This window comes from Lepidochelys kempii, chromosome 3 (assembly GCF_965140265.1).
Source record: "Lepidochelys kempii isolate rLepKem1 chromosome 3, rLepKem1.hap2, whole genome shotgun sequence".
Lineage (NCBI taxonomy): Eukaryota > Metazoa > Chordata > Testudines > Cheloniidae > Lepidochelys > Lepidochelys kempii.
The window spans coordinates 127,520,263-127,540,467 of NC_133258.1; the positions used below are offsets into that span (position 1 = coordinate 127,520,263).

At 52.1% G+C, this 20,205-nt stretch overlaps 30 non-coding genes across 30 annotated transcripts; 15 read left to right on the forward strand and 15 right to left on the reverse strand.

Annotated features, from left to right (window-relative positions):
• Positions 1-163: 163 nt before the first annotated feature.
• On the forward strand, positions 164-236 carry TRNAR-ACG (transfer RNA arginine (anticodon ACG)). The gene has a single exon. It is a non-coding gene; the product is annotated as a tRNA-Arg (tRNA).
• A 195-nt stretch (positions 237-431) lies between these two features.
• On the reverse strand, positions 432-503 carry TRNAW-CCA (transfer RNA tryptophan (anticodon CCA)). The gene has a single exon. It is a non-coding gene; the product is annotated as a tRNA-Trp (tRNA).
• Positions 504-1,007: 504 nt separating this feature from the next.
• On the reverse strand, positions 1,008-1,078 carry TRNAG-GCC (transfer RNA glycine (anticodon GCC)). The gene has a single exon. It is a non-coding gene; the product is annotated as a tRNA-Gly (tRNA).
• Positions 1,079-1,238: 160 nt separating this feature from the next.
• On the forward strand, positions 1,239-1,311 carry TRNAV-CAC (transfer RNA valine (anticodon CAC)). Its single transcript has one exon. It is a non-coding gene; the product is annotated as a tRNA-Val (tRNA).
• A 275-nt stretch (positions 1,312-1,586) lies between these two features.
• TRNAR-ACG (transfer RNA arginine (anticodon ACG)) lies at positions 1,587-1,659 on the forward strand. The gene has a single exon. It is a non-coding gene; the product is annotated as a tRNA-Arg (tRNA).
• A 195-nt stretch (positions 1,660-1,854) lies between these two features.
• On the reverse strand, positions 1,855-1,926 carry TRNAW-CCA (transfer RNA tryptophan (anticodon CCA)). The gene has a single exon. It is a non-coding gene; the product is annotated as a tRNA-Trp (tRNA).
• A 505-nt stretch (positions 1,927-2,431) lies between these two features.
• Positions 2,432-2,502, reverse strand: TRNAG-GCC (transfer RNA glycine (anticodon GCC)). Its single transcript has one exon. It is a non-coding gene; the product is annotated as a tRNA-Gly (tRNA).
• Positions 2,503-2,662: 160 nt separating this feature from the next.
• TRNAV-CAC (transfer RNA valine (anticodon CAC)) lies at positions 2,663-2,735 on the forward strand. The gene has a single exon. It is a non-coding gene; the product is annotated as a tRNA-Val (tRNA).
• Positions 2,736-3,010: 275 nt separating this feature from the next.
• TRNAR-ACG (transfer RNA arginine (anticodon ACG)) lies at positions 3,011-3,083 on the forward strand. The gene has a single exon. It is a non-coding gene; the product is annotated as a tRNA-Arg (tRNA).
• Positions 3,084-3,278: 195 nt separating this feature from the next.
• Positions 3,279-3,350, reverse strand: TRNAW-CCA (transfer RNA tryptophan (anticodon CCA)). The gene has a single exon. It is a non-coding gene; the product is annotated as a tRNA-Trp (tRNA).
• A 504-nt stretch (positions 3,351-3,854) lies between these two features.
• On the reverse strand, positions 3,855-3,925 carry TRNAG-GCC (transfer RNA glycine (anticodon GCC)). Its single transcript has one exon. It is a non-coding gene; the product is annotated as a tRNA-Gly (tRNA).
• Positions 3,926-4,084: 159 nt separating this feature from the next.
• TRNAV-CAC (transfer RNA valine (anticodon CAC)) lies at positions 4,085-4,157 on the forward strand. The gene has a single exon. It is a non-coding gene; the product is annotated as a tRNA-Val (tRNA).
• Positions 4,158-4,432: 275 nt separating this feature from the next.
• On the forward strand, positions 4,433-4,505 carry TRNAR-ACG (transfer RNA arginine (anticodon ACG)). The gene has a single exon. It is a non-coding gene; the product is annotated as a tRNA-Arg (tRNA).
• Positions 4,506-4,700: 195 nt separating this feature from the next.
• Positions 4,701-4,772, reverse strand: TRNAW-CCA (transfer RNA tryptophan (anticodon CCA)). The gene has a single exon. It is a non-coding gene; the product is annotated as a tRNA-Trp (tRNA).
• Positions 4,773-5,276: 504 nt separating this feature from the next.
• On the reverse strand, positions 5,277-5,347 carry TRNAG-GCC (transfer RNA glycine (anticodon GCC)). Its single transcript has one exon. It is a non-coding gene; the product is annotated as a tRNA-Gly (tRNA).
• A 159-nt stretch (positions 5,348-5,506) lies between these two features.
• TRNAV-CAC (transfer RNA valine (anticodon CAC)) lies at positions 5,507-5,579 on the forward strand. Its single transcript has one exon. It is a non-coding gene; the product is annotated as a tRNA-Val (tRNA).
• Positions 5,580-5,854: 275 nt separating this feature from the next.
• On the forward strand, positions 5,855-5,927 carry TRNAR-ACG (transfer RNA arginine (anticodon ACG)). Its single transcript has one exon. It is a non-coding gene; the product is annotated as a tRNA-Arg (tRNA).
• A 195-nt stretch (positions 5,928-6,122) lies between these two features.
• Positions 6,123-6,194, reverse strand: TRNAW-CCA (transfer RNA tryptophan (anticodon CCA)). The gene has a single exon. It is a non-coding gene; the product is annotated as a tRNA-Trp (tRNA).
• Positions 6,195-6,698: 504 nt separating this feature from the next.
• On the reverse strand, positions 6,699-6,769 carry TRNAG-GCC (transfer RNA glycine (anticodon GCC)). Its single transcript has one exon. It is a non-coding gene; the product is annotated as a tRNA-Gly (tRNA).
• Positions 6,770-6,928: 159 nt separating this feature from the next.
• Positions 6,929-7,001, forward strand: TRNAV-CAC (transfer RNA valine (anticodon CAC)). The gene has a single exon. It is a non-coding gene; the product is annotated as a tRNA-Val (tRNA).
• Positions 7,002-7,276: 275 nt separating this feature from the next.
• Positions 7,277-7,349, forward strand: TRNAR-ACG (transfer RNA arginine (anticodon ACG)). The gene has a single exon. It is a non-coding gene; the product is annotated as a tRNA-Arg (tRNA).
• Positions 7,350-7,544: 195 nt separating this feature from the next.
• Positions 7,545-7,616, reverse strand: TRNAW-CCA (transfer RNA tryptophan (anticodon CCA)). Its single transcript has one exon. It is a non-coding gene; the product is annotated as a tRNA-Trp (tRNA).
• Positions 7,617-8,120: 504 nt separating this feature from the next.
• Positions 8,121-8,191, reverse strand: TRNAG-GCC (transfer RNA glycine (anticodon GCC)). Its single transcript has one exon. It is a non-coding gene; the product is annotated as a tRNA-Gly (tRNA).
• A 160-nt stretch (positions 8,192-8,351) lies between these two features.
• TRNAV-CAC (transfer RNA valine (anticodon CAC)) lies at positions 8,352-8,424 on the forward strand. Its single transcript has one exon. It is a non-coding gene; the product is annotated as a tRNA-Val (tRNA).
• A 269-nt stretch (positions 8,425-8,693) lies between these two features.
• On the forward strand, positions 8,694-8,766 carry TRNAR-ACG (transfer RNA arginine (anticodon ACG)). Its single transcript has one exon. It is a non-coding gene; the product is annotated as a tRNA-Arg (tRNA).
• Positions 8,767-8,961: 195 nt separating this feature from the next.
• TRNAW-CCA (transfer RNA tryptophan (anticodon CCA)) lies at positions 8,962-9,033 on the reverse strand. Its single transcript has one exon. It is a non-coding gene; the product is annotated as a tRNA-Trp (tRNA).
• Positions 9,034-9,537: 504 nt separating this feature from the next.
• TRNAG-GCC (transfer RNA glycine (anticodon GCC)) lies at positions 9,538-9,608 on the reverse strand. The gene has a single exon. It is a non-coding gene; the product is annotated as a tRNA-Gly (tRNA).
• A 159-nt stretch (positions 9,609-9,767) lies between these two features.
• On the forward strand, positions 9,768-9,840 carry TRNAV-CAC (transfer RNA valine (anticodon CAC)). The gene has a single exon. It is a non-coding gene; the product is annotated as a tRNA-Val (tRNA).
• A 274-nt stretch (positions 9,841-10,114) lies between these two features.
• Positions 10,115-10,187, forward strand: TRNAH-AUG (transfer RNA histidin (anticodon AUG)). The gene has a single exon. It is a non-coding gene; the product is annotated as a tRNA-His (tRNA).
• A 194-nt stretch (positions 10,188-10,381) lies between these two features.
• TRNAW-CCA (transfer RNA tryptophan (anticodon CCA)) lies at positions 10,382-10,453 on the reverse strand. Its single transcript has one exon. It is a non-coding gene; the product is annotated as a tRNA-Trp (tRNA).
• Between the last annotated feature and the right edge of the window lie 9,752 nt (positions 10,454-20,205).

Below are 20,205 nucleotides of genomic sequence, written 5' to 3' on the forward strand. Positions count from 1 at the left end.
CCCGCCGTTGCTGGTCTGTGCCCGCCGCTGCCTTTCCTCTTGAGTTCTCTCCTGCGCTGGTGGGAGAGGAAAGCGGGGCTGAGAGAGAGAAGGTCTCCCCTCACGCTACCGTTCTGCCTCTCTTAGGCAGCATGGCCACGGCAGGCAAAAGGCCGTGCCCCGGGGGCCAGTGGCGCAACGGATAACGCGTCTGACTACGGATCAGAAGATTGCAGGTTCGACTCCTGCCTGGCTTGTGGCACGTGCCCTTGCTGCCTGTCCTGTCCGGTGTGGTGGCCCTCCTTTTGCACATCTCTTTGACCTCTTTCAAAGGAATAGCAAGCTCATTGGGCCCTGCACAGGGTTGCTAAAGGCAAAGGCCACGGCTCTGTCAGGAGGGATGCTCTCCCCAAGCAACGTGCACCAGGACAAAGGCGCAACCGTCACCTGCTTGACCCCGATGTGATTTGAACACACAACCTTCTGATCTGGAGTCAGATGCGCTACCCTTGCGCCACGAGGCCAGCTGGTGGTGGGAAGAGCGTGTGGTGGCTGGGAGAGTGGGGGTGGAAGGGCAGACTGATTTCCTCCGTGTTGCGTGAGCCAGGACTTACCGTGCGCACCATCTAAGCAAGCCGCTGGGATTGAACCACGTCCAGGGGCCTTGAGAAGTGACCCGTCGGGCCCTTCCCTCGGGGTGAAGCAGGCTCCTGAGCCGCACGCGGGTTGACCTGGTGGCTGATGGTTTCCCAGCCCACGAGTGTGCACGTGCTGCGGCCCCAGCTGAAGAGCGGGAAGGGGCTGAATACTGCCCCCGAAACGGCAGGCTTCTCAGCAAGCTGCTCCTGGCCCCGCGGCAGGGCTCCTCAAAATGAAAGGAAAGGGCAAAGAACAGAAGCACCCCTGCCAAGAGGCCCCTTGGAGAAGCTGAGCAAATAAAGTGCACCTTGGCGCTCAGAGGCGTAGTGCGGGGAACTGCTGGAGAGCCAGGCACACCAAAAGAGACGGGGCCCTGGCAAGAAAATGGCTGCATTGGCCGTGAATCGAACACGGGCCTCCCGCGTGGCAGGCGAGAATTCTACCACTGAACCACCAATGCCCTGCTCCTTTGTGCTTGCAAGCGGAGGCGGTGCTTTCCGCCAAGCCCTTCGGCCAACGCTGGCCAGGCTGCTTCTGCCTCTGGCCGGGGCCTGAGGCGGCCTGTGGGCCAGCCAAAGGGGGCTGCTCCAGGACCTACACCCAGCAGTGGCTGGCCCTCGGTTTCTGTAGTGTAGCAGTTATCACGTTCGCCTCACACGTGAAAGGTCCCTGGTTCAAAACCAGGCAGAAACAGCCCGGCTTCAGCTTTTGCTTTTGCTCCTGCTCCCGACGAAGCGGAGGGAAAACAGGCTTCCACAAGGGGCGCGGGCGGGTGTTCGGGGGCGCTCAGACGCCGAGTTGCGTCCCCGCCGTTGCTGGTCTGTGCCCGCTGCTGCCTTTCCTCTTGCATTCTCTCCTGCGCTGGTGGGAGAGGAAAGCGGGACTGAGAGAGAGAAGGTCTCCCCTCACGCTACCGTTCTGCCTCTCTTAGGCAGCGTGGCCACGGCAGGCAAAAGGCCGTGCCCCGGGGGCCAGTGGCGCAACGGATATCGCGTCTGACTACGGATCAGAAGATTGCAGGTTCGACTCCTGCCTGGCTTGTGGCAAGTGCCCCTGCTGCCTGTCCCGTCCGGTGTGGTGGCCCTCTTTTTGCACATCTCTTTGACCTCTTTCAAAGGAATAGCAAGCTCATTGGGCCCTGCACAGGGTTGCTAAAGGCAAAGGCCACGGCTCTGTCAGGAGGGATGCTCTCCCCAAGCAAGGTGCACCAGGACAAAGGCGCAACCGTCACCTGCTTGACCCCGATGTGATTTGAACACACAACCTTCTGATCTGGAGTCAGATGCGCTACCCTTGCGCCACGAGGCCAGCTGGCAGCAAGAAGATTGTGTGGTGGCTGGGAGAGTGGGGGTGGAAGGGCAGACTGATTTCCTCCGTGTTGCGTGAGCCAGGACTTACCGTGCCCACCATCCAAGCAAGCCCCTGGGATGTGAACCACGTCCAGGGGCCTTGAGAAGTGACCCGTCGGGCCCTTCCCTCGGGGTGAAGCAGGCTCCTGAGCCGCACGCGGGTTGACCTGGTGGCTGATGGTTTCCCAGCCCACGCGTGTGCACGTGCTGCGGCCCCAGCTGAAGAGCGGGAAGGGGCTGAATACTGCCCCCGAAACGGCAGGCTTCTCAGCAAGCTGCTCCTGGCCCCGCGGCAGGGCTCCTCAAAATGAAAGGAAAGGGCAAAGAACAGAAGCACCCCTGCCAAGAGGCCCCTTGGAAAAGCTGAGCAAATAAAGTGCAGCTTGGCGCTCAGAGGCGTAGTGCGGGGAACTGCTGGAGAGCCAGGCACACCAAAAGAGACGGGGCCCTGGCAAGAAAATGGCTGCATTGGCCGTGAATCGAACACGGGCCTCCCGCGTGGCAGGCGAGAATTCTACCACTGAACCACCAATGCCCTGCTCCTTTGTGCTTGCAAGCGGAGGCGGTGCTTTCCGCCAAGCCCTTTGGCCAACGCTGGCCAGGCTGCTTCTGCCTCTGGCCGGGGCCTGAGGCGGCCTGTGGGCCAGCCAAAGGGGGCTGCTCGGGGACCTACACCCAGCAGTGGCTGGCCCTCGGTTTCTGTAGTGTAGCGGTTATCATGTTTGCCTCACACGTGAAAGGTCCCTGGTTCAAAACCAGGCAGAAACAGCCCGGCTTCAGCTTTTGCTCCTGCTCCTGCTCCTGACGAAGCGGAGGGAAAACAGGCTTCCACAAGGGGCGCGGGCGGGTGCTCGGGGGCGCTCCGATGCCGAGTTGCGTCCCCGCCGTTGCTGGTCTGTGCCCGCCGCTGCCTTTCCTCTTGCGTTCTCTCCTGCGCTGGTGGGAGAGGAAAGCGGGACTGAGAGAGAGAAGGTCTCCCCTCGCGCTACCGTTCTGCCTCTCTTAGGCAGCATGGCCACGGCAGGCAAAAGGCCGTGCCCCGGGGGCCAGTGGCGCAACGGATAACGCGTCTGACTACGGATCAGAAGATTGCAGGTTCGACTCCTGCCTGGCTTGTGGCACGTGCCCTTGCTGCCTGTCCCGTCCGGTGTGGTGGCCCTCCTTTTGCACATCTCTTTGACCTCTTTCAAAGGAATAGCAAGCTCATTGGGCCCTGCACAGGGTTGCTAAAGGCAAAGGCCACGGCTCTGTCAGGAGGGATGCTCTCCCCAAGCAACGTGCACCAGGACAAAGGCGCAACCGTCACCTGCTTGACCCCGATGTGATTTGAACACACAACCTTCTGATCTGGAGTCAGATGCGCTACCCTTGCGCCACGAGGCCAGCTGGTGGTGGGAAGAGCGTGTGGTGGCTGGGAGAGTGGGGGTGGAAGGGCAGACTGATTTCCTCCGTGTTGCGTGAGCTAGGACTTACCGTGCGCACTATCCAAGCAAGCCGCTGGGATTGAAACACGTCCAGGGGCCTTGAGAAGTGACCCGTCGGGCCCTTCCCTCAGGGTGAAGCAGGCTCCTGAGCCGCACGAAGGTTGACCTGGTGGCTGATGGTTTCCCAGCCCACGCGTGTGCACGTGCTGCGGCCCCAGCTGAAGAGCGGGAAGGGGCTGAATACTGCCCCCGAAACTGCAGGCTTCTCAGCAAGCTGCTCCTGGCCCCGCGGCAGGGCTCCTCAAAATGAAAGGAAAGGGCAAAGAACAGAAGCACCCCTGCCAAGAGGCCCCTTGGAGAAGCTGAGCAAATAAAGTGCACCTTGGCGCTCAGAGGCGTAGTGCGGGGAACTGCTGGAGAGCCAGGCACACCAAAAGAGACGGGGCCCTGGCAAGAAAATGGCTGCATTGGCCGTGAATCGAACACAGGCCTCCCGTGTGGCAGGCGAGAATTCTACCACTGAACCACCAATGCCCTGCTCCTTTGTGCTTGCAAGCGGAGGCGGTGCTTTCCGCCAAGCCCTTTGGCCAACGCTGGCCAGGCTCCTTCTGCCTCTGGCCGGGGCCTGAGGTGGCCTGTGGACAACCAAAGGGGGTTGCTCCGGAACCTACACCCAGCAGTGGCTGGCCCTTGGTTTCTGAAGTGTAGCGGTGATCACGTTCGCCTCACACGCGAAAAGTCCCTGGTTCAAAACCAGGCAGAAACAGCCCGGCTTCAGCTTTTGCTTTTGCTCCTGCTCCTGACGAAGCGGAGGGAAAACAGGCTTCCACAAGGGGCGCGAGCGGGTGCTCGGGGGCGCTCAGACGCCGAGTTGCGTCCCCGCCGTTGCTGGTCTGTGCCCGCCGCTGCCTTTCCTCTTGCGTTCTCTCCTGCGCTGGTGGGAGAGGAAAGCGGGACTGAGAGAGAGAAGGTCTCCCCTCACGCTACCGTTCTGCCTCTCTTAGGCAGCGTGGCCACGGCAGGCAAAAGGCCGTGCCCCGGGGGCCAGTGGCGCAACGGATAACGCGTCTGACTACGGATCAGAAGATTGCAGGTTCGACTCCTGCCTGGCTTGTGGCACGTGCCCTTGCTGCCTGTCCCGTCCGGTGTGGTGGCCCTCCTTTTGCACATCTCTTTGACCTCTTTCAAAGGAATAGCAAGCTCATTGGGCCCTGCACAGGGTTGCTAAAGGCAAAGGCCACGGCTCTGTCAGGAGGGATGCTCTCCCCAAGCAACGTGCACCAGGACAAAGGCGCAACCGTCACCTGCTTGACCCCGATGTGATTTGAACACACAACCTTCTGATCTGGAGTCAGATGCGCTACCCTTGCGCCACGAGGCCAGCTGGTGGTGGGAAGAGCGTGTGGTGGCTGGGAGAGTGGGGGTGGAAGGGCAGACTGATTTCCTCCGTGTTGCGTGAGCCAGGACTTACCGTGCGCACTATCCAAGCAAGCCGCTGGGATTGAACCACGTCCAGGGGCCTTGAGAAGTGACCCGTCGGGCCCTTCCCTCGGGGTGAAGCAGGCTCCTGAGCCGCACGAAGGTTGACCTGGTGGCTGATGGTTTCCCAGCCCACGCGTGTGCACGTGCTGCGGCCCCAGCTGAAGAGCGGGAAGGGGCTGAATACTGCCCCCGAAACGGCAGGCTTCTCAGCAAGCTGCTCCTGGCCCCGCGGCAGGGCTCCTCAAAATGAAAGGAAAGGGCAAAGAACAGAAGCACCCCTGCCAAGAGGCCCCTTGGAGAAGCTGAGGAAATAAAGTGCACCTTGGCGCTCAGAGGCGTAGTGCGGGGAACTGCTGGAGAGCCAGGCACACCAAAAGAGACGGGGCCCTGGCAAGAAAATGGCTGCATTGGCCGTGAATCGAACACGGGCCTCCCGTGTGGCAGGCGAGAATTCTACCACTGAACCACCAATGCCCTGCTCCTTTGTGCTTGCAAGCGGAGGCGGTGCTTTCCGCCAAGCCCTTCGGCCAACGCTGGCCAGGCTCCTTCTGCCTCTGGCCGGGGCCTGAGGTGGCCTGTGGACAACCAAAGGGGGTTGCTCCGGAACCTACACCCAGCAGTGGCTGGCCCTTGGTTTCTGAAGTGTAGCGGTGATCACGTTCGCCTCACACGCGAAAAGTCCCTGGTTCAAAACCAGGCAGAAACAGCCCGGCTTCAGCTTTTGCTTTTGCTCCTGCTCCTGACGAAGCGGAGGGAAAACAGGCTTCCACAAGGGGCGCGAGCGGGTGCTCGGGGGCGCTCAGACGCCGAGTTGCGTCCCCGCCGTTGCTGGTCTGTGCCCGCCGCTGCCTTTCCTCTTGCGTTCTCTCCTGCGCTGGTGGGAGAGGAAAGCGGGACTGAGAGAGAGAAGGTCTCCCCTCACGCTACCGTTCTGCCTCTCTTAGGCAGCGTGGCCACGGCAGGCAAAAGGCCGTGCCCCGGGGGCCAGTGGCGCAACGGATAACGCGTCTGACTACGGATCAGAAGATTGCAGGTTCGACTCCTGCCTGGCTTGTGGCACGTGCCCTTGCTGCCTGTCCCGTCCGGTGTGGTGGCCCTCCTTTTGCACATCTCTTTGACCTCTTTCAAAGGAATAGCAAGCTCATTGGGCCCTGCACAGGGTTGCTAAAGGCAAAGGCCACGGCTCTGTCAGGAGGGATGCTCTCCCCAAGCAACGTGCACCAGGACAAAGGCGCAACCGTCACCTGCTTGACCCCGATGTGATTTGAACACACAACCTTCTGATCTGGAGTCAGATGCGCTACCCTTGCGCCACGAGGCCAGCTGGTGGCGGGAAGAGCGTGTGGTGGCTGGGAGAGTGGGGGTGGAAGGGCAGACTGATTTCCTCCGTGTTGCGTGAGCCAGGACTTACCGTGCGCACCATCTAAGCAAGCCGCTGGGATTGAACCACGTCCAGGGGCCTTGAGAAGTGACCCGTCGGGCCCTTCCCTCGGGGTGAAGCAGGCTCCTGAGCCGCACGCGGGTTGACCTGGTGGCTGATGGTTTCCCAGCCCACGCGTGTGCACGTGCTGCGGCCCCAGCTGAAGAGCGGGAAGGGGCTGAATACTGCCCCCGAAACGGCAGGCTTCTCAGCAAGCTGCTCCTGGCCCCGCGGCAGGGCTCCTCAAAATGAAAGGAAAGGGCAAAGAACAGAAGCACCCCTGCCAAGAGGCCCCTTGGAAAAGCTGAGCAAATAAAGTGCAGCTTGGCGCTCAGAGGCGTAGGGCGGGGAACTGCTGGAGAGCCAGGCACACCAAAAGAGACGGGGCCCTGGCAAGAAAATGGCTGCATTGGCCGTGAATCGAACACGGGCCTCCCGTGTGGCAGGCGAGAATTCTACCACTGAACCACCAATGCCCTGCTCCTTTGTGCTTGCAAGCGGAGGCGGTGCTTTCCGCCAAGCCCTTCGGCCAACGCTGGCCAGGCTCCTTCTGCCTCTGGCCGGGGCCTGAGGTGGCCTGTGGACAACCAAAGGGGGTTGCTCCGGAACCTACACCCAGCAGTGGCTGGCCCTTGGTTTCTGAAGTGTAGCGGTGATCACGTTCGCCTCACACGCGAAAAGTCCCTGGTTCAAAACCAGGCAGAAACAGCCCGGCTTCAGCTTTTGCTTTTGCTCCTGCTCCTGACGAAGCGGAGGGAAAACAGGCTTCCACAAGGGGCGCGAGCGGGTGCTCGGGGGCGCTCAGACGCCGAGTTGCGTCCCCGCCGTTGCTGGTCTGTGCCCGCCGCTGCCTTTCCTCTTGCGTTCTCTCCTGCGCTGGTGGGAGAGGAAAGCGGGACTGAGAGAGAGAAGGTCTCCCCTCACGCTACCGTTCTGCCTCTCTTAGGCAGCGTGGCCACGGCAGGCAAAAGGCCGTGCCCCGGGGGCCAGTGGCGCAACGGATAACGCGTCTGACTACGGATCAGAAGATTGCAGGTTCGACTCCTGCCTGGCTTGTGGCACGTGCCCTTGCTGCCTGTCCCGTCCGGTGTGGTGGCCCTCCTTTTGCACATCTCTTTGACCTCTTTCAAAGGAATAGCAAGCTCATTGGGCCCTGCACAGGGTTGCTAAAGGCAAAGGCCACGGCTCTGTCAGGAGGGATGCTCTCCCCAAGCAACGTGCACCAGGACAAAGGCGCAACCGTCACCTGCTTGACCCCGATGTGATTTGAACACACAACCTTCTGATCTGGAGTCAGATGCGCTACCCTTGCGCCACGAGGCCAGCTGGTGGCGGGAAGAGCGTGTGGTGGCTGGGAGAGTGGGGGTGGAAGGGCAGACTGATTTCCTCCGTGTTGCGTGAGCCAGGACTTACCGTGCGCACCATCTAAGCAAGCCGCTGGGATTGAACCACGTCCAGGGGCCTTGAGAAGTGACCCGTCGGGCCCTTCCCTCGGGGTGAAGCAGGCTCCTGAGCCGCACGCGGGTTGACCTGGTGGCTGATGGTTTCCCAGCCCACGCGTGTGCACGTGCTGCGGCCCCAGCTGAAGAGCGGGAAGGGGCTGAATACTGCCCCCGAAACGGCAGGCTTCTCAGCAAGCTGCTCCTGGCCCCGCGGCAGGGCTCCTCAAAATGAAAGGAAAGGGCAAAGAACAGAAGCACCCCTGCCAAGAGGCCCCTTGGAAAAGCTGAGCAAATAAAGTGCAGCTTGGCGCTCAGAGGCGTAGGGCGGGGAACTGCTGGAGAGCCAGGCACACCAAAAGAGACGGGGCCCTGGCAAGAAAATGGCTGCATTGGCCGTGAATCGAACACGGGCCTCCCGCGTGGCAGGCGAGAATTCTACCACTGAACCACCAATGCCCTGCTCCTTTGTGCTTGCAAGCGGAGGCGGTGCTTTCCGCCAAGCCCTTTGGCCAACGCTGGCCAGGCTGCTTCTGCCTCTGGCCGGGGCCTGAGGCGGCCTGTGGGCCAGCCAAAGGGGGCTGCTCCGGGACCTACACCCAGCAGTGGCTGGCCCTCGGTTTCTGTAGTGTAGCAGTTATCATGTTTGCCTCACACGTGAAAGGTCCCTGGTTCAAAACCAGGCAGAAACAGCCCGGCTTCAGCTTTTGCTCCTGCTCCTGACGAAGCGGAGGGAAAACAGGCTTCCACAAGGGGCGCGGGCGGGTGCTCGGGGGCGCTCCGATGCCGAATTGCGTCCCCGCCGTTGCTGGTCTGTGCCCGCCGCTGCCTTTCCTCTTGCGTTCTCTCCTGCGCTGGTGGGAGAGGAAAGCGGGACTGAGAGAGAGAAGGTCTCCCCTCACGCTACCGTTCTGCCTCTCTTAGGCAGCGTGGCCACGGCAGGCAAAAGGCCGTGCCCCGGGGGCCAGTGGCGCAACGGATAACGCGTCTGACTACGGATCAGAAGATTGCAGGTTCGACTCCTGCCTGGCTTGTGGCACGTGCCCTTGCTGCCTGTCCCGTCCGGTGTGGTGGCCCTCCTTTTGCACATCTCTTTGACCTCTTTCAAAGGAATAGCAAGCTCATTGGGCCCTGCACAGGGTTGCTAAAGGCAAAGGCCACGGCTCTGTCAGGAGGGATGCTCTCCCCAAGCAAGGTGCACCAGGACAAAGGCGCAACCGTCACCTGCTTGACCCCGATGTGATTTAAACACACAACCTTCTGATCTGGAGTCAGATGCGCTACCCTTGCGCCACGAGGCCAGCTGGTGGTGGGAAGAGCGTGTGGTGGCTGGGAGAGTGGGGGTGGAAGGGCAGACTGATTTCCTCCGTGTTGTGTGAGCTAGGACTTACCGTGCGCACCATCCAAGCAAGCCGCTGGGATTGAACCACGTCCAGGGGCCTTGAGAAGTGACCCGTCGGGCCCTTCCCTCGGGGTGAAGCAGACTCCTGAGCCGCACGCGGGTTGACCTGGTGGCTGATGGTTTCCCAGCCCACGCGTGTGCACGTGCTGCGGCCCCAGCTGAAGAGCGGGAAGGGGCTGAATACTGCCCCCGAAACGGCAAGCTTCTCAGCAAGCTGCTCCTGGCCCCGCGGCAGGGCTCCTCAAAATGAAAGGAAAGGGCAAAGAACAGAAGCACCCCTGCCAAGAGGCCCCTTGGAGAAGCTGAGCAAATAAAGTGCACCTTGGCGCTCAGAGGCGTAGTGCGGGGAACTGCTGGAGAGCCAGGCACACCAAAAGAGACAGGGCCCTGGCAAGAAAATGGCTGCATTGGCCATGAATCGAACACAGGCCTCCCGTGTGGCAGGCGAGAATTCTACCACTGAACCACCAATGCCCTGCTCCTTTGTGCTTGCAAGCGGAGGCGGTGCTTTCCGCCAAGCCCTTCGGCCAACGCTGGCCAGGCTGCTTCTGCCTCTGGCCGGGGCCTGAGGTGTCCTGTGGACAACCAAAGGGGGTTGCTCCGGAACCTACACCCAGCAGTGGCTGGCCCTTGGTTTCTGTAGTGTAGCAGTTATCACGTTCGCCTCACACGCGAAAAGTCCCTGGTTCAAAACCAGGCAGAAACAGCCCGGCTTCAGCTTTTGCTTTTGCTCCTGCTCCCGATGAAGTGGAGGGAAAACAGGCTTCCACAAGGGGCGCGAGCGGGTGCTCGGGGCGCTCAGACACCGAGTTGCGTCCCCGCCGTTGCTGGTCTGTGCCCGCCGCTGCCTTTCCTCTTGCGTTCTCTCCTGCGCTGGCGGGAGAGGAAAGCGGGGCTGAGAGAGAGAAGGTCTCCCCTCACGCTACCGTTCTGCCTCTCTTAGGCAGCGTGGCCACGGCAGGCAAAAGGCCGTGCCCCGGGGGCCAGTGGCGCAACGGATAACGCGTCTGACTATGGATCAGAAGATTGCAGGTTCGACTCCTGCCTGGCTTGTGGCACGTGCCCCTGCTGCCCGTCCCGTCCGGTGTGGTGGCCCTCCTTTTGCGCCTCCCTTGACCTCTTTCAAAGGAATAGCAAGCTCATTGGGCCCTGCGCAAGGTTGCTAAAGGCAAAGGCCACGGCTCTGTCAGGAGGGATGCTCTCCCCAAGCAAGGTGCACCAGGACAAAGGCGCAACCGTCACCTGCTTGACCCCGATGTGATTTGAACACACAACCTTCTGATCTGGAGTCAGATGCGCTACCCTTGCGCCACGAGGCCAGCTGGCGGTGGGAAGAGCGTGTGGTGGCTGGGAGAGTGGGGGTGGAAGGGCAGACTGATTTCCTCCGTGTTGCGTGAGCCAGGACTTACCATGCCCACCATCCAAGCAAGCTGCTGGGATGTGAACCACGTCCAGGTGCCTTGAGAAGTGACCCGTCGGGCCCTTCCCTCGGGGTGAAGCAGGCTCCTGAGTCGCACACGGGTTGACCTGGTGGCTGACGGTTTCCCAGCCCAAGCGTGTGCACGTGCTGCGGCCCCAGCTGAAGAGCGGGAAGGGGCTGAATACTGCCCCCGAAACTGCAGGCTTCTCAGCAAGCTGCTCCTGGCCCCACGGCAGGGCTCCTCAAAGTGAAAGGAAAGGGCAAAGAACAGAAGCACCCCTGCCAAGAGGCCCCTTGGAGAAGCTGAGCAAATAAAGTGCACTTTGGCGCTCAGAGGCGTAGGGCTGGGAACTGCTGGAGAGCCAGGCACACCAAAAGAGACAGGGCCCCGTTAAGAGAGGCGCTGCATTGGCCGTGAATCAAACACGGGCCTCCCGCGTGTTAGATGAGAATTCTACCACGGAGCTACCAATGCTTTTTGTTATAGTTACCCCAAGTGTACTGTTGTGCTTCACTGACATAATGAGTGTGACGTGGACACACCTGCCCTACTTTCCCGTATTTTCCTGAGTCCTGGAGTTTAGCTTCGCCAGCTTTGTATTTCCTGGATCTCCCCTAGATTCCTTTGTGAATAAAGTTATTGTATTTGCTCATATTTTCAGCTCTTCGGGATCTTTCATCTTTCTTAAGGAATTTGATGTGGAGGAATCTATATTGTTAAAATGGGGCAGAGTTCTTTTGTAGTAGATTTTTCTTCATTGTATCTGGACATGCACCAGGTTTTTCTAACAGTCCCTGCAATTTTAGATGAGTTGGAGGTCTGGTTTTCCTTTTTGTGGTCTCTCGTTCCCTGCTTTCCAGACTGTCTTGGCATGTCAGCTGCAAAAGTTTACAGCAACTGCCAACACTCCCTCAGATGGTGCTTAGGAAGACTATAAAAGCTTTTAAGAAGGCCTCTGAAAAGCTGGAGTGTTTTTGGTTTTTTTTATAGCAGGTGATAACATGTATCAAGGATTATTTCCACAGTGCTCATTGTATTTAAATGGTAGCAAAATGCACCCTTTATAAAAGCGAGGTTAGATCTTGAGCTGTCGTCTTAAGTTTCCAAATCTAGAAAAGGAAATGCCTGCGCCAGCTTGAGAAACCCTTGCCCTCCACCGGTGCTGTACTGCCAATATTTTAACAAGGGACTTAAAAAAAACCCCAAAACATTTTTTTTCCCTGTGACAAACCACATGCAGCGGGAGTTTGTGTGTTTTCACAGAGCACTAGTGAAGAACTGGGGAATCTGTTCCTTTTTCTTTCCATATAAACAAAAATGCCTTATTTTAAACCATAACCGAGAAGGGACTGCACCACAGGACAAGCACATCTAGCTTATTGACAGCAATGCAGTGTTCAACTTGTGCAACCTGAAGAGGTTATGTGTGTGTGTGCAAAGACCTTTTTCGAGGCTTATAATTAATTTTGGTGAACTTGCTCAGATATAATCATAAGTACTCATAAGGAAGTGATGCTCATTCAAGAGAGAGATTCAGTCAGAATGGGCTTTACTGATGGTACATACTCACCTCCTAACATAAATTGTAAACCAGGCATTTCTCCAAGGGCTAATTCAGACAAACAGAAAATACTTTATATATTTCAGTTGTCTTCAGTGCAATGCAGTAACTAGAAACAAAGAGGCGAACCAATACCATGCAGTCAGCCAGCTCTCTGAGTACCATCATACATGACCCATAGCATTCAAAATTTAGATTCCAATTACTAGCAGCTGGAGTACGGTGACCAGATAGCAAGTGTGAAAAATTGGGAGTGGGAGTGGGGAATAATAGGCACCTATATCAAGACAAAGCCCCAAATATCAGGACTGTCCCTATAGAATCGGGACATCTGGTTACCTTAAACTGGAGCAATGTAAATCAGTGCTTCTATGAATAATAAAGAGAATAATGATTGCATTTAAAATCACAAGGAACCAAGATGCAATAATTTTACACTGGAGAAAAAGCACTGGAACAGCCTTAGACTGAAAATCATTTCTATTTCAGAACAGCTGATCCTGATCTAGTCAACCAGACAAATGAGTGTCACTCAAATGATAAGTGAGACTAAACTGTCACCAAAGGGGCTAACCTGTGTTCCCCTTTGTAGCAGCATCCCCTGGGGTCAGATAAACTCCTGAACCACATTGATGGTGATTTAGATAAAACATCTTGGTATGTGGATAACAATATAGCTCCTATCACGGAATTAATATCTCATAATGAAACCTGCAGGATTACTCATTGTGCTTCCTTGGTTGGTTTATTTTACCCTAAAAGTTAACTCCTGCCCCATCCCCAGAAATTGTGGGGTATTTTTTTTATTGGCACATGCACATGGCAAAAAATATAGCCTATCAAGATGGAAAATAATCTGTCCTTCTTTATTGTTTCAGCTGAATGGTGCAGTTTTTAATCCTACCATGGCATTGCCAGTTCATCTATGTGCTGACATATACCCCAGAGACTAACTTCCACCAGTGGAAAAGGGGTGACTTCATGTTCAAAATCTTTTTGTATTAGCAGATCTCAGTGGGGTTTCCAGGATTTAACAGCTGGGTATGGTGAAAAAATTGCTGTCGTAGAGAAAGTGGGAAACCGTCTCAATCTTTCTAACATATGCTCAGATGCAAGGAATTTTAGATGTAATATACTTTACTAGGGGGTAAAATTCTGCTCTCCCTATGGGCATAAGTCAGAACCAATTTAGCCCTGAGATGCAATGATCTGGTGCATTTAAATGGCCAAATTCTATTCTTAGTTGCACCCATGTGTAGAAGAAGGAATTCACTGCTGATGCAACCCCTAATGGCTGGGCTTTCCACACCAGCTCTTTCTTCTCTAGCAGCCCCTGCTGACAGTCACTCTGATCTCATGGTGGTTGGCCTCTTCTTGTGACTCGCCAGGTCATGCTTTAGTTCCTCCCCTTCTGGGGTAACAGAAAGTCCAGCAGAAAATCCAGCATCCTTACATTTGGTCCTCAGACCCAACTCTCAGCCCCCAGGTCCTTCCAAATCCTTTCAAATCATCCTTATGCCTTGAGGGCAGGGGCTTCATGCCATCTTCCTGCTGGCTGGTTGGGAAAGCCAGGCCCACCCTCTACACCAGCCGGGCTCCAGGCCAGGGACCCCATGATGGGCAGCCAAGGCCTACTCCATCAGACACCTTGCAGCTGCCTCCCTGGACTCCTTCCTACCACTAGCCTTTCCTCCCATCCCCTTCCTGGGCTCTTTGTAATAAACAGCACCTCCCAGGGCTTCTCCCCAGAGGTCCAGTTCCTGCCCTTGTGTCAGGGTGTATGATAAATGAGAGGTGGGGTAGCTCCTTTTTATGGACACCCAGCCAGCCAGTTAGCTATAAAGTCTATCTTGGTGGCTGTTCTCTTCTGGGTTTACCTGTAAAGGGTTAAAAAAGTCCCTGCATAGGTAAAAGAAAGGGAGTGGGCACCTGACTTCTTAAAATTGGGGAAAAAACTTCCCTTTGTCTGGGTGTTGTGGTTCTCATAAATCAGAAAATGTCTAGAAAGGCAAGATTAGGTTTATTTCTGTTTATTTCTTATTGGCTTGCGGACTCCTCTGTGCTAATCCCAAATGCTTTTTGTTTTGCCTGTAACCTTTAAACTGGGCCTCAAGAAGGTAATTCTTGATGTTTAATTTTTGAAAGTGGGTTTTTTAAATCTAGCAAAAGCCTAAGTTTCAGATGTATTTTCTTTCTTTTTTGTTTTTAATAAAATTTACCTTTTTTAAGAACAGGATTGGATTTTTGGTGTCCTAAGAGGTTTGGGCATATGTTGTTTAATTATCTGGGAGCAACAGCTAATTTCCTTTGTTTTCTTTCTCAGCTCTTCCCTGTAGGGAGGGCAAAAGGGCTTAAGGGTACCCAACAGGAAGGAATTCCCAAGTGTGCCTTCATGGATTCCAAGGGGTTTTGCATTTGGGCGGTGGCAGCATCTACCCATCCAAGGTCAGAGAGAAGCTGTAACCTTGGAAGTTTAATACAAGCCTGGAGTGGCCAGTATTAAATTTTAGAATTTAGAATCCTTGCGGGCCCACACTTTCTGCACTTGAAGTGCCACAGTGGGGAATTAGCCTTCACAGGGTCAGACACAGGAGCTTGCTCCAGTTCTGTGACTTCCACGCATCTTCTCCCCTGGGCTTCCTCCTCACTCAGAAGATGAGTTGTTCCCCACTGGTCTCTCTACTACCAAGAGTGATGGCAGAGTTCTTCACTTTCTCCCTGCAGTCTCTCAAACTTCAGTCCAAACACCCCTTAAGTTTTACTGTCACTGCCTCTTGGGTTTCACTGCTTCCGACTTCCTCCTGGCTCAAGACAGTCCACCTCTAGCCCTAGGCTTCACTGCCCACGGCTGCCCAGGCTTCCTTGAAGCTCAAGACCCTCTGCTCCAGGCTTCTCTCTGCCTTTAGCCCAATGGAAGAAACTCCCATCTCTCTCTCTCTCTCTCTCTCTCAACTTGGTCTTGTCTCTGGCCTTTTCCCCACTGCCTTGTGTGACTTCCTTTATGAAGACTGCAATGATGCTGGCTCTGGTGGGACATAACTGAGAGTATCAATTCAGGACAAATTGCTTAGAGCAGGGCAATTACAGCCCAAGGCTGGGTTTTCTTTACCATTAAGGCACACAGAACCAGCCAAACAGAAAGGACTTTGGTCTCACCCCACTGGCTAACCATAAGTCACACAAGCAATTCCCTTAGACACTCCAGTTTCCCAGTATCACCACCAGTGCCACTCATTATTGGGATGAATGGTTATGGACCAATACCGCAGTAAAAGAAAAATGGTTCTCCCTATCCCAAAGGACCAAGCCCCAGACCCAGGTCAATATACAAGTCAGATCTTACCTACAAATCATGCTGTTGCCAATCCTTTAGAATCTAAAAGTTTATTCATAAAAAGAAAGAAATATAGATGGGAGCTGAAATTGGTAAATTGGAATCAATTACATACAGTAATGGCAAAGTTCTTGGTTCAGGCTTGTAGCAGTGACAGAATAAACTGTAGGTTTAAATCAAATCTCTGGAATACATCCACAGCTGGGATGGGTCATTCAGTCCTTTGTTCAGAGCTTCACTTTGTAGCAAGTTTCCTTCAGAAGTAAGAAGCAGGATTGAAGACAAAATGGAGGGGTTTGCAGGGCCTTTTATATTTTCTGCCCTATGAAAGGACACCCCTTTGTTCTTACTGTGGAAAATCACAGCAGCAAGATGGAGTTTGGAGTCACATGGGCAAATCACATGTCCATGCATGACTCAGTTTGCACGCAGATGCCATTGTTTACATGTTTACAACGTTCCCAGGAAAGCTCAGATGTGGATTGGCATCTTCCAAAGTTCATTGTCAGGTAAGTGTTTCTTGATTGAGCACTTACTGAGAATAGTCCTTTCTCAAGAAGCTGACCAAATGCTTCACTGAGGCTACTTAGAATCAAAACACATTGAGATACAAGTACATAGCCAATATTCATAACTTCAACTACAAAAATGATACACACATACAGATAGCATAATCATAACCAGCAAATCATAACCTTTTTATAGACACCTCACATGACAGCCTTTGTACAATATTTGCTGCAAATATATAACAGCAGTTGCAACAATGATCTATATGGTTACAGTTTAAGTCAATAACGTCACAAAGACCCAGGTCCTTCTCAGCTGTATTTGATCACTAGTTAGGCCTGACACCAGACCAAGTGCAACCCCGTGGCTGAATTGGGCTCAGGATCCTGTTAACCCAGGGTTATCCAGCGCAGGGTTTATATACTCTATCACACCAGGCAACCCCATGGTTGCATGAGTATAACACAGATTAGAGTTTGGCCCAAAGGCTGCACAGTTATCATAGATTTTAAGGCCCGAAGGATCACTAGTCCTTACCAGCATGAATTGCTTACTACACATCCCTGTTAACAGTAACCAAATATAATGCAGTCTTGTTTATCCTCTAGAAAGCTGCCCTGAAGTGATCTCTGCTGAGGTGGCAAAGTTATTTTAAGGAGAGACCAGAGATTCCTAGGTCCCCAACACCATTTCAGTTGGACAATTTGTTGGCAGAACCTGTGTAATTTTCCTTTCCCATTCAGAACAAATGGTACTCTCCCTTAGGAGCATCGTCATGGAATGAATTATTTCTTGTGATCTTCTGGAGTTCTGTTTTGGGTTAGGGTTTTTCATGAGGGATTGTCATCTGAGGTGCTGTATTCCTATTCCTGAAGCACTGTACTCTTCAAGTGTAGAATTGGACAGTACTATTGTCAGGGTTCCTCCCCCACTGTGAACTCTGGGGAACAGATGTGGGGACCCGCATGAAAGACCCCCCCTCCCAAGCTTATATTCTACCAGCTTAGGTTAAAACTTCCCCAAGGCACAAATTCCTTTCCTTATCCTTCAACGGTATTGCTGACACCACCTAGTGATTTTCCCAAAAATTCAGAGAAGGGTCACTTGGAATCCCTATCCCCCACAATATATCCCCTAAGCCCCTTTACCCCCTTTCCTGGGGAGGCTTGAGAATAAACAACCAACCAGTTGCCTTAGCAATGTGAGCACAGACCAGACCCTTTGTGTTCAGGACACTGAAATCAGTCAGGTTCTTAAAAGAAGAACTTTATTTAAAAGCAAAAAGTAAAAGAATCACACCTGCAAAATCAGGATGGAAGGTAACTTTACAGGGTAATAAAAAGATTTAAAACACAGAGGATTCCCCTCCAGGGACAGCTTCACAGTTACAAAAACAGGAATGAAACTACCTCTGTAGCATAGGAAAATTCACAAGCCAAAAGAAAAGATAACCTAACGCATTTCCTTGCCCTACTCACAGTTTCTATGGTTTTAGATGGATTATTCCAGGTATATTTTCAGGAGATGTTGTACCTGCTTGGCTTCTCCCTTCGCCCAGAGAGGGAACAACACACAGAACAAAAAAACAAATCCTTCCCCCCCAGATTTGAAAGTATCTTCTTTCCTCATTGGTCCTTCTGGTCAGGTGCCAACTAGATTATTTGACCTGTTTAACCCTTTACAGGTAAGGTAATCCAGTACAGCTGCCAAGGAGGGATTATATGCTACTGCATACATAAAGGTAAACACCCATTTTTTCATGCTTTGTGTGTATAAAAAGATCTTCTACACTTTCCACAGTATGCATCCGATGAAGTGAGCTGTAGCTCGCGAAAGCTTATGCTCAAATAAATTGGTTAGTCTCTAAGGTGCCACAAGTCCTCCTTTTCTGTTTGCGAATACAGACTAACACGGCTGCTACTCTGAAACCTACATAAAGATTGCTACCCTTCCCCCTATATTCATGACAGCTATCGATCTGCCTTTGCCTTGATTATTCATTAATGCTATATTACACAAATGGGGGAGCAGTCTGCTCTTCCTGTAGTAGGCAACACACTAAATATGTCTCAGACATGCATTTATTTTAGTGATAAGTTCTACCCCTTTGCATAGGCAAAAAACCTATGGTTTTTTTGACGCAACAAGGGTTGGTCTAAAAGTATACACAATTAAGTCCTATCAATCTTGACATGTGAGAATGATAAGGTAAAGGATAATTAATTTTTAAAACATCAGAACAACTTATGCATGTTTTTTAAATTCTGTGTTTAAGAAATATTCCACCTTAATGAGCATGTACATGGACGTAGAGTAAAAAATGTCTGTTACTCTGCAAAATAGTCAACCCACCATGATAAGTTTCTTTCAACCAAGAGCATAGCTAATGATATGAAATTTATACTCACACTGGCAGATACATTGCTAACCTCTTCACCCCCATAGTCTCCTTTGGTATATGTAATTATTATATCTTTGGCTTGTGTGTGCTGTGTCCTTTAAACCACCAAGAACTTGGCAAAGATGACCATTTTGTGTTCATTTCAGGGAAGACTGTCTCAGACACACACACACTGTGTGTTCTCTTCTGAAGATTTTATGTTAACATAAAGAATGATACCAAAGGTAATTCTAATGAACGTATCTGTTGTTCTTTGTATATGGAAAATATCTAATGACAAAGAGTGGCATTAGTAACACAACTGTTACAGGAAACTACAACAAGTGTGTGGCAGCATGTTAATAAAAGGCTGGATGAAGAATAAAAAACATACAACAAATCACTTAAGAAACAAATTGCATAGGAAATTTAAAGCAGACTCATGGTGCATATGGAAGCTGCCTGCCAACACCCATGATTTTAAGTGAGAATTACTTGTGTCACATTTTTCACTGTCTCTCTAAGCATCATCATCTTTACCACCATCAAATCACTTAAAGAGCCACCAATGTCTACACCGGTTACACTAACAAGACAGGTGTAACCCATACAATGTGTTAGGTTAAGAAATATGTAGAAATTAGGCTTTGGCTGAAGTTAGGCTCAGTATAGAGGAGCCTGGGAAATTCAGTTTGTTAGTGTGAGCAAGAGTTAGAGATAAGTTGGAGAAAGTACAATGGGAAAACTGAAGTTAGCAAGGACAAGACCCAGGGTTACGTTGTGGGGAGGTTTTGGTTATAACTGATTTTAGCAGGGTTTCTAAAGAGTGTTTTTGAGAATTTGGAATGTTTTATTAAAATGCTATCAATATTGACAGTATGGGAAGGATACTGGTGCAGATATTAATTTAAATATTGTACTGTAAAGAGCCAATAAACAGGTGGCAGAAATGTGACTATGGTAATAGCTAAGTTTAATTTTAATTAGTATTTTAACGGGGTATAAAAGGAGTACCCTTGCTAAATTGGGGGAGTCCAATTAACAGCTTGAGGATAACTTAATTCGGTTATCAGTGACTGATCACCCTGTTACATCACTCCATCTTTTAATGTAAGTATAATTGTAGTACCTGTGTAAGTGTTAATTGCTTGCCTGTTTGCATAACTAATCATTCTTTTAAATAAAGTTTGGTTTTATCATTCAAAGTGTCATCCAAGGTCCTCTACTAAATTAAATTGTCTGTAACCAACCTAGAGGCTTGACCCTGAGCAACTAAGTATGATTTATTGCCTCCTTAGATATAACTATTTAATATTAACTTGAACAATTAAAAATCAAGGTTACACATTGGGTTAGCAAGTTGGTATCCTCCAGTTCCATGTATTTATAGCTTTCTTTGGGGCTCAATAAAAGGCCAAAAAGAAACACCATTGCAGGTACTTTATGATAAGGTAATTTACTTTGCAGACGACAGGGCACTTATTGTTTCAACAACTCTATGAAAGCAAGAGAGAAATATCACACAGCAGGATGTTCATTTTAGCTGGCAAACAGTATTCTCCTTGCTTCCAACTGAAATTGCATGGAAACAAGTTGCAGCAAATGAAAGATCTTTTGTGTTAACTTTAACTCTGGGAGATTTAATCTCCAACAGCACTCAGAGGTATTGGGCTTTCATATTCCTAGATTATGATTTGACTGTTGTGGTTTTGAAATATTCTTCCCCCCTCCCCATCTTTTTAGCTGAGTGAATTTTTAGTGCTGATGAGATTGTCAGATTGATTGCCCTAGGGCCTGAAGGCATCTATTATCCACAGAACAGGTATAGAACAGACATCAATAGCTCATCCATCCTCACCCTGTTC